Here is a 13,720-nt window from a genome sequence, read left to right as displayed (position 1 = left end):
AGGGCGATTTTCTCGGACTCAGGAATGAAACACGTAGGAACAAAGATGACAGAAAAATTTAAAGAAAGAAATGTTGCACATAATTTATCGAAGGAGGATGGACCGGTTACTGCAATTGTTTCACTTGAGCAAAGAGAGTGGGAAAAGCCAGAGAAGAAGGTTCCTAGTGGCACGTCAACAGGACCAGATGGTATTCCGACATTGCTATTAAAGCTAGGACCAAAATCCAAGCAACCATTAATAGAGGCAGTGAATAAAATGATAGTGGATGGCTCAGGTCCCGATGTATGGCGATTAAGTAAAATGAACGTGATATATAAGGGAAAGGGGGACAAAGCTGACGTAAGTAACTACTGTCCCATAACAGTGACATCTGTGGTTTACAGGGCGGTGATGCAGATTATAAATCAGACTGCAGGCTTGGGCGGAGAACGAGGGGGTGCTAGGGGAGCTAAAAAATGGGTTCCGGAAACAAAGGAGGTTGGAGGATAAACTGTTTTTATTCACGCAGTGTATAGAGATTGAAGAAAAGTAACAGGGGCCCCTTTGGCTAGCGTTTCTTGATATAAGGAAAGCCTACGACAGCGTTATTCAAGAGGATTTCTGGGACATACTGGGCACATTGGGAGTGAAAGATGGAGTAATTAACCTTTTAAATAATATATACGAAGGTAACATATTGCTTATAAAATGGAAACAAAATGTTTTAGGGCCTAAATAGAGATACAGCGGGGGCTTAGGCAAAGATGTCCTCTGTCTCCTTTGTTGTTCATATTGTACCTGCAAGAGTTAAGAGACCAAACTAGAGAGGAGCGGACTAGGCGTTAATCTTCCTTTTTTCAAGCAAGGAGAATGGATTAAACAGTCATTACAGTGACTAATGTACGCGGATGATATAGTGCTAATGGCTGACAAGAAGGACGATTTGCAGAAGTTAATAGACATTTGTGGTACAGAGGGGGCTAGATTAGGTTTGAAGTTTAACAAGGAAAAATCTGCTGTCATGATATTTATTGATGAGGGCGGCGAGCATAGAATTCAGGAGTTCACGCTAGAAGTAGTGGACGAGGACAAGTACCTTTGGGTGCGGATAAATAACGGTGCTGGGTATCTGACAGAGCATGAAAAATATGTAATGAATAAAGCTAGTAGGAATGAAGCTGTCATAAAAAATAGGCCACTGTGGGATTACAATAGGTACGAAGTGGTAAGAGGGACCTGGAATGGGGTGATGCTTCCACGTCTGACTTTCTGCAATGCAGTCCTGTGCATGAGACCAGATTCAAGCAAGGTAAGAAATCAAACAACGCGGCGTGGGGAGGCTAGCTTTGGGAGCACATGGCAATACACCAAATCGAGGGGTACAGGGTGATATGGGATGGGAGTCGTTCGAGAGCAGAGAACCTAGCAGTAAGGAAGCGTTTGAGGAGCGATTGAGAAACATGGGGGAAAAGCAGTGGGCTAGGAAATGTTTCAGATACCTGTACATAAGGAACGTTGACAAGAAATGGAAAAAGCGAAATAGAAAACTTACAAGCAATTATCTGGACCGCAGTAGGGGGCGAACCAGAAATTATCGGTTGAGAAAAATGTTCAAGAAATAGACAGAGCTCTGTGGAAAGCAGGGATAAATCGGCAATGGGAACATAAAGGATCTTTAAGCAGGACATTTCCAAAGAAATTATCTATCATATTCGTAGGGGAAGCTCTTCTTTCTTTGAGGCCAGGATGGGAGTATTGCGGACTGAGACATATACATTCAGGTACCAAGAGATAGACGTCGTGCGACGCTTGCGGAGAGGAGAAGGAAACGGCTGAACACTTGATACTTTTCTGTAAAGGGCTTGAACCTGCAGTGAAAAGCAGAGGGACTGACTTATTCAAAGCATTGGGATATAAAGGAAGTAAAGAAAAATTATTTTTTAAGCAGCTAGAAGTCACCAAGCGAAGGTCATCTGATTGGTGGCTAAAATGAAGACACCAGTAAAATTACACAAGACATGGTTAGGTGGCTTGAACCACCTGCCGATTTAAAGGGTTAAGCCTTATGTGTCCATCCATCCATCATACATCAGCTCCAGCTGTTTTGCACAGCAGTGACGCTCGGACCCACAGTTTAAACTGCTCATCGATTACTTGGAGGCGAAGATTTATTCACCCCCTGCCCCTTTAGAGTGACGACTATCTTCGTTCTGTGCACAGAATGATGTCCTCGTGAAGAAGTAGTTCGCCACAAACAAAACAGCCTATCTCCTTCGTGTACCTGGCAGTCTCCGCAAAGAAGTTCTACACGCTTCGCAGGACGAGCCGACATATAGATATCTGAAGTTTTCTCGCACCTGGTGTCGCAATGAAGATACGGCACCCCGACGGTCCACCGTTGTCGCAAATTATGTAAAAACCTGCCGAGATTGTAAGCGACAAAAGGCCCCTCCCTCCCCCACGCGACCACCACTGCTGGATTTCTAAACCTACTGAACCCCCTCAATGCCCTTCCAGCAGGCCGCCATGAACCTGCTGGCCCTTTCCCAAAGTCAGCGTCTGGAAATAAGTGGGTCATCATCCGGACCGACTTCTGACCCGCTAGGCCGAGGCAAAAGCCCTACCGAGCGAAGCAGAACAGCAGCAATGTCGCCAAATTTTTCGCGGAGTGCATTCTTCTGCGGCATGGTGCCCCCGATGTGCTCATTGCAGACAGAGGGACAGCATTCATGGCGGAACTGGCGCAAGCCATCATGCGCTGCAGCGAAAGAAACCACCGGAGGAGAACTGCATACAATCCGTAGACCAACGGACTTACGGAGCGCCTGAATAAAATCATCGCTGACATGCTCGCTATGTATGTCGATGCTGAACACAAGACATTGGACGTTATCTTTGCACACATGGTCTGCGCCTACAACCCCGCAGTTCAGGATGCCATCCAGACGACGCCATTTAGGCACATCCATGGTAGGGAGGCCGCGACCACGCTAGACGCCATGCTGCCCAACGTTACCGAAGAACAGGACGTCGCCGCCTACCTTCTACGCGCAGGAGCAGCTCAAAGACTTGCCCGATTACGGATCAAAAAGCAGCAGCGGACCGACGCCAGACGCTACAATCTACGAAGACGCAACGCGGAGTACAAGACTGGAGTCCGCGTCGGGGTTTGGACGCCCATTCGTCGGCCGAGGATTGAGTGAAAAACTTTTGTGCTGCTATTTCGGCCCCTACAAGATCTTTCATCGACTAGCTGAACTGGACAATTATACGCTCTATTATACGCAGTAAAGGACGCTCTGCTGCCATTCTAAGTGGTTAATGTGCACTGTCCGTTTTATTTGTTTCTATTTACCTTGTTTGTTTTAAAGCATAGGGTCGATGCTTCTTTGAGAAGGGAGTAATCTATTTGTTCAGTCTTCAAAGCTGCTGGCAGTCTGCTTCATCGCCTTGTTTGCAAGGCGCGACCAGATTTATGTGCAGTGATCGTATCCAGGCGCAGCTGATTCTACGTTGTTCCAGAATGTTCTGGTAGCTTTGCACGACGTATCTCGAAAGTTCGCTTTCAGCTTTAAATTGAGCACGGCCGAGAGCGGTGGATATTCCTGTTCGACGACCGCCGAGCAAGCGTGTTGCTACGCCGCCGCCGAGTGATTCAGTCCATGGTGGGCGCAAGTCAGCCCAAACAAAGAGATAAAGAGCTTAGTTTGCAAACCGTTTTTGCTCTCTTCCTTCACGTCGTACTCCCGTCACTACTGCGTGGCAATATTTGTTTCTTTAGCAGGGTATTTGTCCAAAAAGAGAGCAATTTGAAGCCGTAACTTCTGGTGAAAAAGAATTTCCTTTAGTTGTCAACAATGCGATTTTAAAAATGCCCGGAGACGACATCTCTGATTCTAAGTTTCATAGCATAGCTCCCATGATTGCACACGTTTGATTCATGAATAAAGAATCATTTTCAAGTCAGGTTTCAAGTCGTTCATCTCCGCTTAATTATTACCCTATCTCTCTAACCAGTACTTTCAGCAAACTTGTCGATCACGTCATTCATAGTGGAATTTTTCCGCACCTGGAAAACAAGCTTATTTACAAATACCAGCACGGTTTTTGCAACGGCTTCTATTGTGACACACAACTTGCCGGATTCGTTCATGATTTGCATTCATCCATCGATACATGCGGTCAAATTGATGCCATTTTTCTCGATTTTTCGAAAACATTTTATCGTGTTCCTCATCATAGGCTTATACTCAACTCAGTTGAATAATCACCCCGCTGTTATTGCTTGGATTGCTGACTTCCTGAACGCTAGACTTCAGTTTACCTCCATTAACGACTACAACTCCACTTATCCTATAACCACTTCTGGCGTAGCACACGGAAGCGTTCTTTGTCCCCTCCTCTTTTTAATATATATTAATAATTTACTTAACGCTGTGTCCTCTCGAGTTAGGCTCTTTGCCTATGACTGCGTAGTATACCGTAATATTGTTTTTATCTCTGACCAACAATGTTTGCAAACTGACCTGGATGCAGTAACGACTTGGTGCACCTGTTGTCTTATGCCACTTAATAATTCTAAAACTATGATTTTGTCTTTCACTCGCAGTTCTCGTATTCCCACAATTTATTTCATAAATAACGATTCTATACAACTTACAACTACTTACAAGTACCTCGAAGGTGATCGGAAATCACAATGAACATGGCTTAACCACCTTAATCTACCTTTAGCATCCGCCAACCTCTCACTCGGCCCATTAAAACATAACCCCAGACTGGCTCCCCCGCACCTGAACAAAATCGTGTCCATCACACTCATTCGTCGAAGACTGGATATGCATCCGCCATCTGGGATCCTGATCAAGCCTGTCTCATAGCTAACATTGAGTCCTTGCAGCACCGTGTGCCGAGTTTTACTTTTTCTGACTACGCACATACTACCAGCATCACTGCCTTAAATAATCGCGCCGATTTAGAAGACTTGTCTTGCCGCCGAAAACTATCACGAATAGCATTTTTCCATAAACTGTATCAGGATCCTTTGCTTCACCTCGATTTTTCCCGATCACCATCAGCTTTCTTTCCGCGACTCGACCAACCGCACTAAGTTAAACGCATCGCGTGTCGTTCATCTGCATTTGCGAAGTCATTAATACCACGCACTATCATACAGTGAAACAATTTGCAGTGCACATAGCCATCGAATCTAACGCCTCCACATTTCTTGTTCTCATCCGCAGCTACGTTGGGGTTGTAAATGTTTGGCACGTTCAAAGTCTCTGAACGGTTTTTTTAGTTGTACTTTTGCGATTACTTCTGTTCCTTTCGTGACTAATGCGTACACTGCGATTTCTTTAGTTTCTGTTATGCCTAATCGTTTTCTTTACGCCTATAATTTGTATTCTCTGATTTTTTACCGCCTTTATTTAGTCTCTGGGGCTTAATTGTGGTTCACCGTTATACCTAGCCTACTTATTGTTCCTTTGCATGTTAATGATGTTCCTTGTACATGTTTTTACAATGCCGCCCACCCTCCAACCCCTATGTAATACTCTGGAAGGAGGGCATTTAAGAATATGCTGAATAAATGAATAAATAAATAAATCACAGGTATGAATGCGGTGGTTAGAACTACGTAGGTGAATACTTTTTGTCTTTGAACCGTCGGTGTTCGTGATTCTAAGTCGTGAGTGAGGGCTAAACAAGAAGTAACTTCCCGCTCCGCTGTCGGTGGCGGGCCTGCCCAACCGCGGCGAAGCAAAAAAATGTACTGGGACTGTAGGCAGCTCCGGGCTCAAAGGAAAGCGCAGTTTCAACACCTATTGCGAACACAAGTCGCGGAGACGTACTGCTAGTCTCGAAGAATTAAAATTTTCTTTGAGTTAAAAGATGCACTTAAGAGCTTTATGAAAATTTTCGCTTTCAGTTTGTCTATTGTCTTCTGTGCCTAAATTATTCCTGTCGCAGACGACACAGCAGCTAATTAAGCCCACAAAATGAAAAGTGCGCGCGGACTATTTGCTTTCGCGAAACTCAACGTTATAACCCTGCGATAGCCAGTGACAATGCTCTAATCCTTAGACACTCAAAGCAATATCTATCACCCCTTTTTGTAGATTGCGTAAGTAATAGTTCGATAAAACCGCCACATATTTGTGGTTCGGAGTACATTTCAACGAAATAACAGGCGCGAAAACAGCGGACGTTGTTTTATCGTCGCCTGCCGCGGCAGGGACCGTCTGCTCTGGACTGACGCATGCTCCGCATGTGAGTTCGCCGACGGCATAGCCGAAAGCTAGCGCACGGCAGGCTGAAAGCTACTGCGCGGGTGCTTTTCGATATGACAAACGTACTGGTTCACTGCTCCTACTCTCCACGGCAGTAAAAAATAAAAATCCGGAGCAGGGGCGTCTTATCCGATATTTAACGACAGCACCAAGTAATAATAATAATAATTGGTTTTTTGGGGAAAAGAAATGGCGCAGCATCTGTCTCATACATCATTGGACACCTGAACTAAGCCGTAAGGAAAGGGATAAAGTAGGGAGAAAGAAAGAGGTGCCGTAGTGGAGGGCTCCGGAAAAATTTCGACCACCTGGTGATCTTTAACGTGCACTGACATCGCACAGCACACGGGCGCCTTAGCGTTTTGCCTCCATAAAAAGGCAGCCGCCGCGGTAGGGTTCGAACCCGGGAACTCCGGATCAGTAGCCGAGTGCGCTAACCACTGAGCTACCGTGGCGGGTGAAACAAGTACGCCCTTTTAAGCTCCGAGATCAGATCTGGCTACGCGTTTTTATTAGACGTTTTATTATAATGCTCCGATTCAACCAATGCGTTTGTTTACGGGCATTTTTGTGCTTTCTAGGCACAAAATTATCTAGACAGTAATGGCGCATTTCCTTGAATTTGTTCCAAAGTGTGAATGCGTCCGTTCCATCATAATCTATAAGGCACGTGAATAATAATAATTGGTTTTTTGGGGAGAGGAAATGGCGCAGTATCTGTCTCATATATCGTTAGACACCTGAACCGCGCCGTAAGGGAAGGGATAAAGGAGGGAGTGAAAGAAGAAAGGAAGAAGAGGTGCCGTAGTGGAGGGCTCCGGAAGAATTTCGACCACCTTCGGATCTTTAACGTGCACTGACGTCGCACAGCACACGGGCGCCTTAGCGTTTTTCCCATAAGGCACGTTTGCAACTGGTGTATTTTGAGGCCGCCATGTTTTGATGGAAAGGACGCATGCACGCTTTGGAACAAATCCAAGGAAATGTGTCATTAATGTCCAGATAATTTTGTGCCTACAAGGCAAAAAAATGTCCGTAAACAAACGCCTTGGATTAATCGGGGCATTATTCACATTAAGCGTAAAATAAAACGGCTAAAAAAACGCGTAGAGCCCGCTCTGATCTCGGAGCTTAAAGGGGATCTCGCTAGCGTGGTACGCAGGCGAAAATATTGTTGCGGGAAAGAATATATTTACAGTTATTTACAAAAACGAATGAACAGCTGCGGGTGGCACTCAGAACACAGCCAGAGATGAGTTCTCGTCTTCTTCCTCGTCCACTCGTTCACTCGCTCAATGTCGTCGTCGTCGTCTACCCGCTGCAGGACCCCCGGCTGATGAAACGCCGTCTCGGCGTTAGAGTGGTGGCGTAGGAGCGTCGTGATAGGGTTTGAGGCGGCATACATGGACGACGTCGGTAGAGGGGCCAGAGGACGATGGCGAGGACGCAAGGGGGGCAATTTCATAGTTCACGTCGGTCACTCGGCGCACCACACGGTAAGGGCCACGATAGTGAGAAAGGAGCTTCTCGGAGAGACCAACGCTGCGCGACGGCGTCCAGAGAAGGACGAGTGATCCGGGGTGATATTCGACGGCCCGGTGCCGGCGGTCGTAGGCGGACTTCTGGGAAGCTTGAGAGGCACGGAGCCGACTACGGGCTATTTGGCGAGCCAGCGTGGCCTGGGCGATGGCGTCCTGAGCGTAAGCAGTGGTGGGGACTGAAGAAGGCGGCATGAGTGTGTCCAAAGGCAATAGGGGGTGCCTACCAAACAAAAGGTAGAAAGGGGAATAGCCTGTTGTGTCATGCCGTGAAGAGTTATACGCAAATGTCACATAAGGCAAGGCTGCGTCCCAATCGCGGTGGTCCGGTGAGACGTACATTCCCAATCGCGGCGGCGGTGTTATGATAGCGATAGAAAAGGATCTGAGCTACAGCCTTGTCACCGACTTTACTTACGTTCATGATGACTATGAAATCCTCTCCGTGCGCAACGGCAGAAATATCTTCACAGTTATCTACCGGCCGCCTAAAGGCAACTTCTCCAATTTTAGCAGCTTTCTTGACGAATTCCTCGAATGGGTAACAGAAAATAATCTTAATCTTGTTCTAGGCGGGGATATCAATGTAGATTTGCTCTCATATTCTACCAACAAACTAGAAATTGAGTCCATATTGCAGTGCAATAGTTTTATTTCTGTTATAAAAGAGCCCACTCGGTTGCAGGCAGCGACGGCAATCGACGTCTTTTTCACCAATCTTCCAGCTGATTGTTTGAAATCAGGGGTTATTACTGCTCATATCAGCGACCACCTGCCCATATACCTGATAGTCGATTCTTTAACGTCTAAAAAACAATGTAGTTCAACTGTAATAAAATACCGGCGCATTAATCCTACCACATTAAATCACTTTCGTGTTGCACTAAGGAATATTGACTGGAGTGTCGTTGTCAATGAAACCGATCCAAATGATGCCTATAATGCGTTCATTACAATATTTAAGTCTAAATATGAAGAAAACTTTCCTTACGAAACCTTCCAAAAACCCCGGAAAGCACGAAAACCGTGGATAACCACAGAATGCCTAAAGATGATAAAAAGGAAAACAGACATGTACAACCGCTTTGTCCAAACTAGGTCACTGGATGACCTTCAACAATTTAAAACATATCGGAACCAAGTTACGTCCTTCCTTCGTCGTGCGAAAAAAGAGTACATCGAAAAACTGTTCAACGGTGACTTGCTTAAAAAGGCTGATCTTGTGTGGCGCAACATTAATCAAATTTTAAATCGAGATACAACTCCTACTGGCGTGTCCGAAATTTTGGTCGACAACAAACCTGTGAACGGAAAGGAGTTAGCAAACACTTTCAACAATTACTTTGTGTCTCAAGCAGCTCAAAATGGGAATTTAATGAGTGTGCAATGCCTGGACGATAGGGTTGTTTCTAGTGCATTCCTGTCACCTACTGACGCGAATGAAATCAGAAATGATCTCCTGGCCTTGCCCAACAGTAAGGCACAGGATATTGACGGCCTGAAAATGTTACCAGTCAAACATGTAGCCGATATCGTTAGTCCAGTCCTGGAATATATTTTTAACTGCTGCATAGAGCAAGCAGTGTTCCCCAAAAGAATGCAGATTGCGAAAGTTGCGGTTATTCATAAAGGTGGAGACAAACATCATCTGTCAAACTATCGACCTATTTCTATTCTACCTGTTTTCTCAAAGTGTTTAGAAAAGATACTGTTTAAACGAATAAACGGTTTTTGCAGCAAACATAACATTATTAATCCCAGCCAGCATGGCTTTCGAAAACATTTTTCTACTGAAACCGCGCTCTTAACCCAAAAAGCACTTATTTTAGAATCATTTGAGCTGAAACTACTTACGCTAGGAATTTTCGTCGATTTTTCTAAAGCTTTCGATCGCATCAATCATAAAATAATGTTAGCTAAGCTCGAGCACTATGGTTTCCGCGGCAAGTTTCTTCAAATAATTCAATCTTATCTAGGCTTTCGTGTGCAACAGGTGATAATAAACAACTGTTTATCAGACGCCTTGCATATCTTTTCAGGCGTTCCACAAGGTAGTATACTGGGGCCCCTGCTTTTCCTCCTTTACATCAATGACATCGTCTGCATAAGCAATCATCCAAGTTATGTCATTTACGCAGACGACACTTCCTTATTTTTCAGAGCCGCAAACTTGGTAGATCTTGAGCAACAAGCAGCAGATTGCTTACACTCTCTACATGAATGGTCCAAAATTAACTCCTTAAACATAAACACTGAAAAAACAAAAGCAGTGCTTTTTAGACCTCGCAATAAACTGACTTTATTGCCACCACTTTTTCTTAGGATGGGATCATCATCCATTCAGTTAGTTCCAACTGTCAAAAGTCTTGGTGTTCTTTTTAATGAAAATTTGACTTGGAACGATCACGTTGACCTTGTGGCTAACAAACTATCTAAGGCCGTTGGCATTTTATGTCGACTGCGATATTTTATGCCAAAGCATATAAAGCAAATGCTGTATAACGCACTTTTTTCTTCTGTTGTTGATTACTGTTTACTGGTCTGGGGTACCACATCTTTCACTAACATCAACCGCTTGCACCGTTTACAAAAGAAAGCTGTTAGAAATATTGTGAACGCTCCTCGACTCGAACATTCTGCACCAATTTGTGAAGAACTAGGCATCATCCCACTTCCTCAGTTATACAAAACATTACTTCGCAAACGATACAGGGCAAGCGTCATCAAAAACAACTGTTTTATGTTACAGCTGTCAAGATTACAGTGTAAACATTCTATGTATTCAACTAGAACAAGTTTGAAATGGTTGTTACCTAGGACGCGCACAAATTATGGCTGTCAAATGTTGCGCTTCACTCTCCCACATTTATTAAATGATGAATCAGAGTTGACGAACAACTGATTGATAACTGTACTACCTCATGCCCTAAATGTTCGAATGTTAATCCATGATCTTCTCTGTATCAACTTGGTTTCTTTCTTTCTTTTTGTTGTTTATGTGTGTCACTACCAAACTGCCTCTGTAGGGTGCGTCGGCCTCGTCAAGCCTCATCACTGGCTTTTTGCCGGCGCACCCAACATCCTGATGATGTTGAATAAAGTATTGATTGATTGATTGATTGATATCGGTGAGCGTGCGGTTGAATCGTTCCGTAAGCCCGTTGGTTTGTGGATGGTAAGCTGTCGCGAGCTGGTGCTGCGTGGCACACGAACGAAGAATGTCATCAATCACTCTGGACAGAAAGTAACGACCGCGGTCGGTGAGCAGTTGACGAGGGGCGCCATGGTGAAAAATTACGTCTTGGAGAAGAAAATCGGCGACATCGGTAGCGCAGCTGGTGGGCAAAGCACGCGTGATGGCGTACCGAGTCGTATAATCAGTTGCGACAGCGATCCACTTGTTACCGGAGAGGGACTTTGGAAAAGGGCCAAGAAGGTCGAGGCCAACTCGGTGAAAAGGTTCCAGAGGTACGTCGATGGGTTGTAGAAGACCGGCAGGCAAAGTGGAGGGCCTTTTCCGGCGTTGACACAGGTCGCAAGCGGCAACGTAACGCTTGACGGAACGATACAGACCAGGCCAAAAGAAGCGGTGCCGCACTCGAGCGTACGTGCGGGACACGCCAAGGTGGCCGGCTGTCGGCAGATCGTGCAATTCCACAAGGACAGAAGAACGTAGATGTTGGGGTATGACGAGGAGCAGCGGAGGACCGTCGGAGCGTAGGTTGCGGCGATACAAAATGCCATTCTGGAGCCCATAAAGTTGCAGAGACGGAGATCGGTTTGCAGAGCGGAGGCCATCAAAGATAGATTGTAAAGATGAGTCGTTGCGCTGTTCGTTGGCGATATCGGTGAGAGCAGTGATAGCTAAGAGACAGGGTAGGGTCTCAGCGTCTTCGAGGTCAGGTGGCTCCACAGGGTATCGGGATAAACAGTCAGCATCCTGGTGGTGACGACCGGACTTGTACACGACAGAGTATGAATACTCTTGAAGGCGCAAAGCAAAGCGACCAAGGCGACCGGTGGGATCTTTTAGTGAAGGCAGCCAACAGAGAGCGTGGTGATCAGTGACGACAGTGAATGAGCGGCCGAACAGGTACGGGAGGAATTTATCGACAGCCCAGACAAGGGCGAGACACTCGCGCTCAGTAATGGAGTAATTTTGCTCTGCGGCGGAAAGTAGGCGGCTGGCATAAGCGATGACGCGATCTTGGCCTTGTTGACGTTGGGCTAGCACGGCACCGATCCCATATCCGGAGGCGTCGGTGCGAATCTCTGTGGGAGACTATGGGTCAAAATGGGCTAAGATGGGCGGAGAGGTTAGCAAATGAAAGACGGAGGAAAATGAGTGTTCTTGAGCAGGGCCCCAGATAAAGGAGGTGTCGTTCTTAAGAAGGTCGGTGAGGGGGCGAGCGATGCCGGCGAAATCTTTGATAAAACGTCGAAAATACGAGCACAAGCCGACAAAGCTGCGCACATCTTTCGACGACCTAGGAAGAGGAAACTCCTTCACGGCTTGAATTTGGACTGGATCTGGGCGTACACCAGAAGCATCAACCAGGTGTCCGAGAATAGTGAGTTGGCGGCGACCGAATTTGCACTTCGATGAGTTCAGCTGGAGTCCGGCGTTACGAAACACTGTCAAAACACTGGAGAGGCGTTCGAGGTGCGTGGCAAAAGTAGGCGAGAAAACCACAACATCGTCTAGGTAGCAGATGCAGGTAGACCACTTAAAGCCGCGAAGAAGGGAGTCCATCATTCGTTCAAAGGTAGCCGGCGCGTTACAGAGTCCGAATGGTATGACTTTAAATTGGTATAAGCCATCAGGCGTCACGAAGGCGGTCTTTTCACGGTCCTTTTCATCTACGGCAATTTGCCAGTACCCCGATCGAAGATCAATTGAAGAGAAATATTTGGCGCCGTGGAGGCAATCTAATGCATCATCGATCCTGGGAGAGGATATACGTCTTTTTTTGTGATGCGGTTTAGGTGCCGGTAATCAACGCAGAAGCGCCAGCTGCCGTCCTTCTTTTTTACCAGGACCACTGGAGAAGCCCAAGGGCTTGACGAGGGCTCGATGATGTCTTTTGCGAGCATCTTATCGACCTCTTGATTTATGACGGTGCGTTCAGCGCTGGACACGCGGTACCGACGTCTGTGGAGAGGAGCGGCATCACCGGTGTTTATCCAATGCGTCACCACAGAGGTAAGAGTCAAAACACGGGCATCAAAGTCGAAGATGTCGCGAAAAGACGATAAGAGGCACCTAAGAACGTGAGCTTGCATCGCTGGTAGGTCAGAACAGATCATGTCGGCGTAGTCATCCGTTGGTTTCTCTGGTGATGTTGCCGCAGGCAACAGGCATTGATGAGTGGAAGGTAAGCAGCTGTCCACCACTGATATGACACATTCGGCAGCAGGGCACAGCGTGGCGAGTGAGATGCCTTGCGGGAGCGGTTGGATAGACGAGCCAAAGTTCAGAACCGGAAGGTACGCACGGTTTGCCGACATTGTAAAGATAGTGTGCGCAAGCGCAATACTTCGCGTGAGGGCAACGTCAAGGTCCGGAGTGACTACGTAGGGACCATCAGGGACAGGGGGAACAGATGAGAAAGAAATGTAAGTTGCGGCTTGAGGCGGTAGACGGACAAAGTCGACAGCACAAATACGAGGTACAACTGGGGACGGCGACTCAGCAGAAAGAGGAAGGTCAAGCTGGACAACACTGGTGGCGCAGTTGATGAGGGCTGAATGCTCAGACAGAAAGTCGAGGCCAAGAATGACGTCATGAGGGCACTGGTCCAGAACAGAATAGAACGGATGTATGGCGGCCGGATATGGTCACACGGGCTGCGCATAGTCCAACCACAGGAGGCGTTCCGCCGTCGGCAACGCGGAGAACGGCTGTGGGTG

Source organism: Amblyomma americanum, chromosome 2 (assembly GCF_052857255.1).
Source record: "Amblyomma americanum isolate KBUSLIRL-KWMA chromosome 2, ASM5285725v1, whole genome shotgun sequence".
NCBI classification, from domain to species: Eukaryota; Metazoa; Arthropoda; class Arachnida; order Ixodida; family Ixodidae; genus Amblyomma; species Amblyomma americanum.
This window is presented reverse-complemented; position numbering follows the sequence as displayed.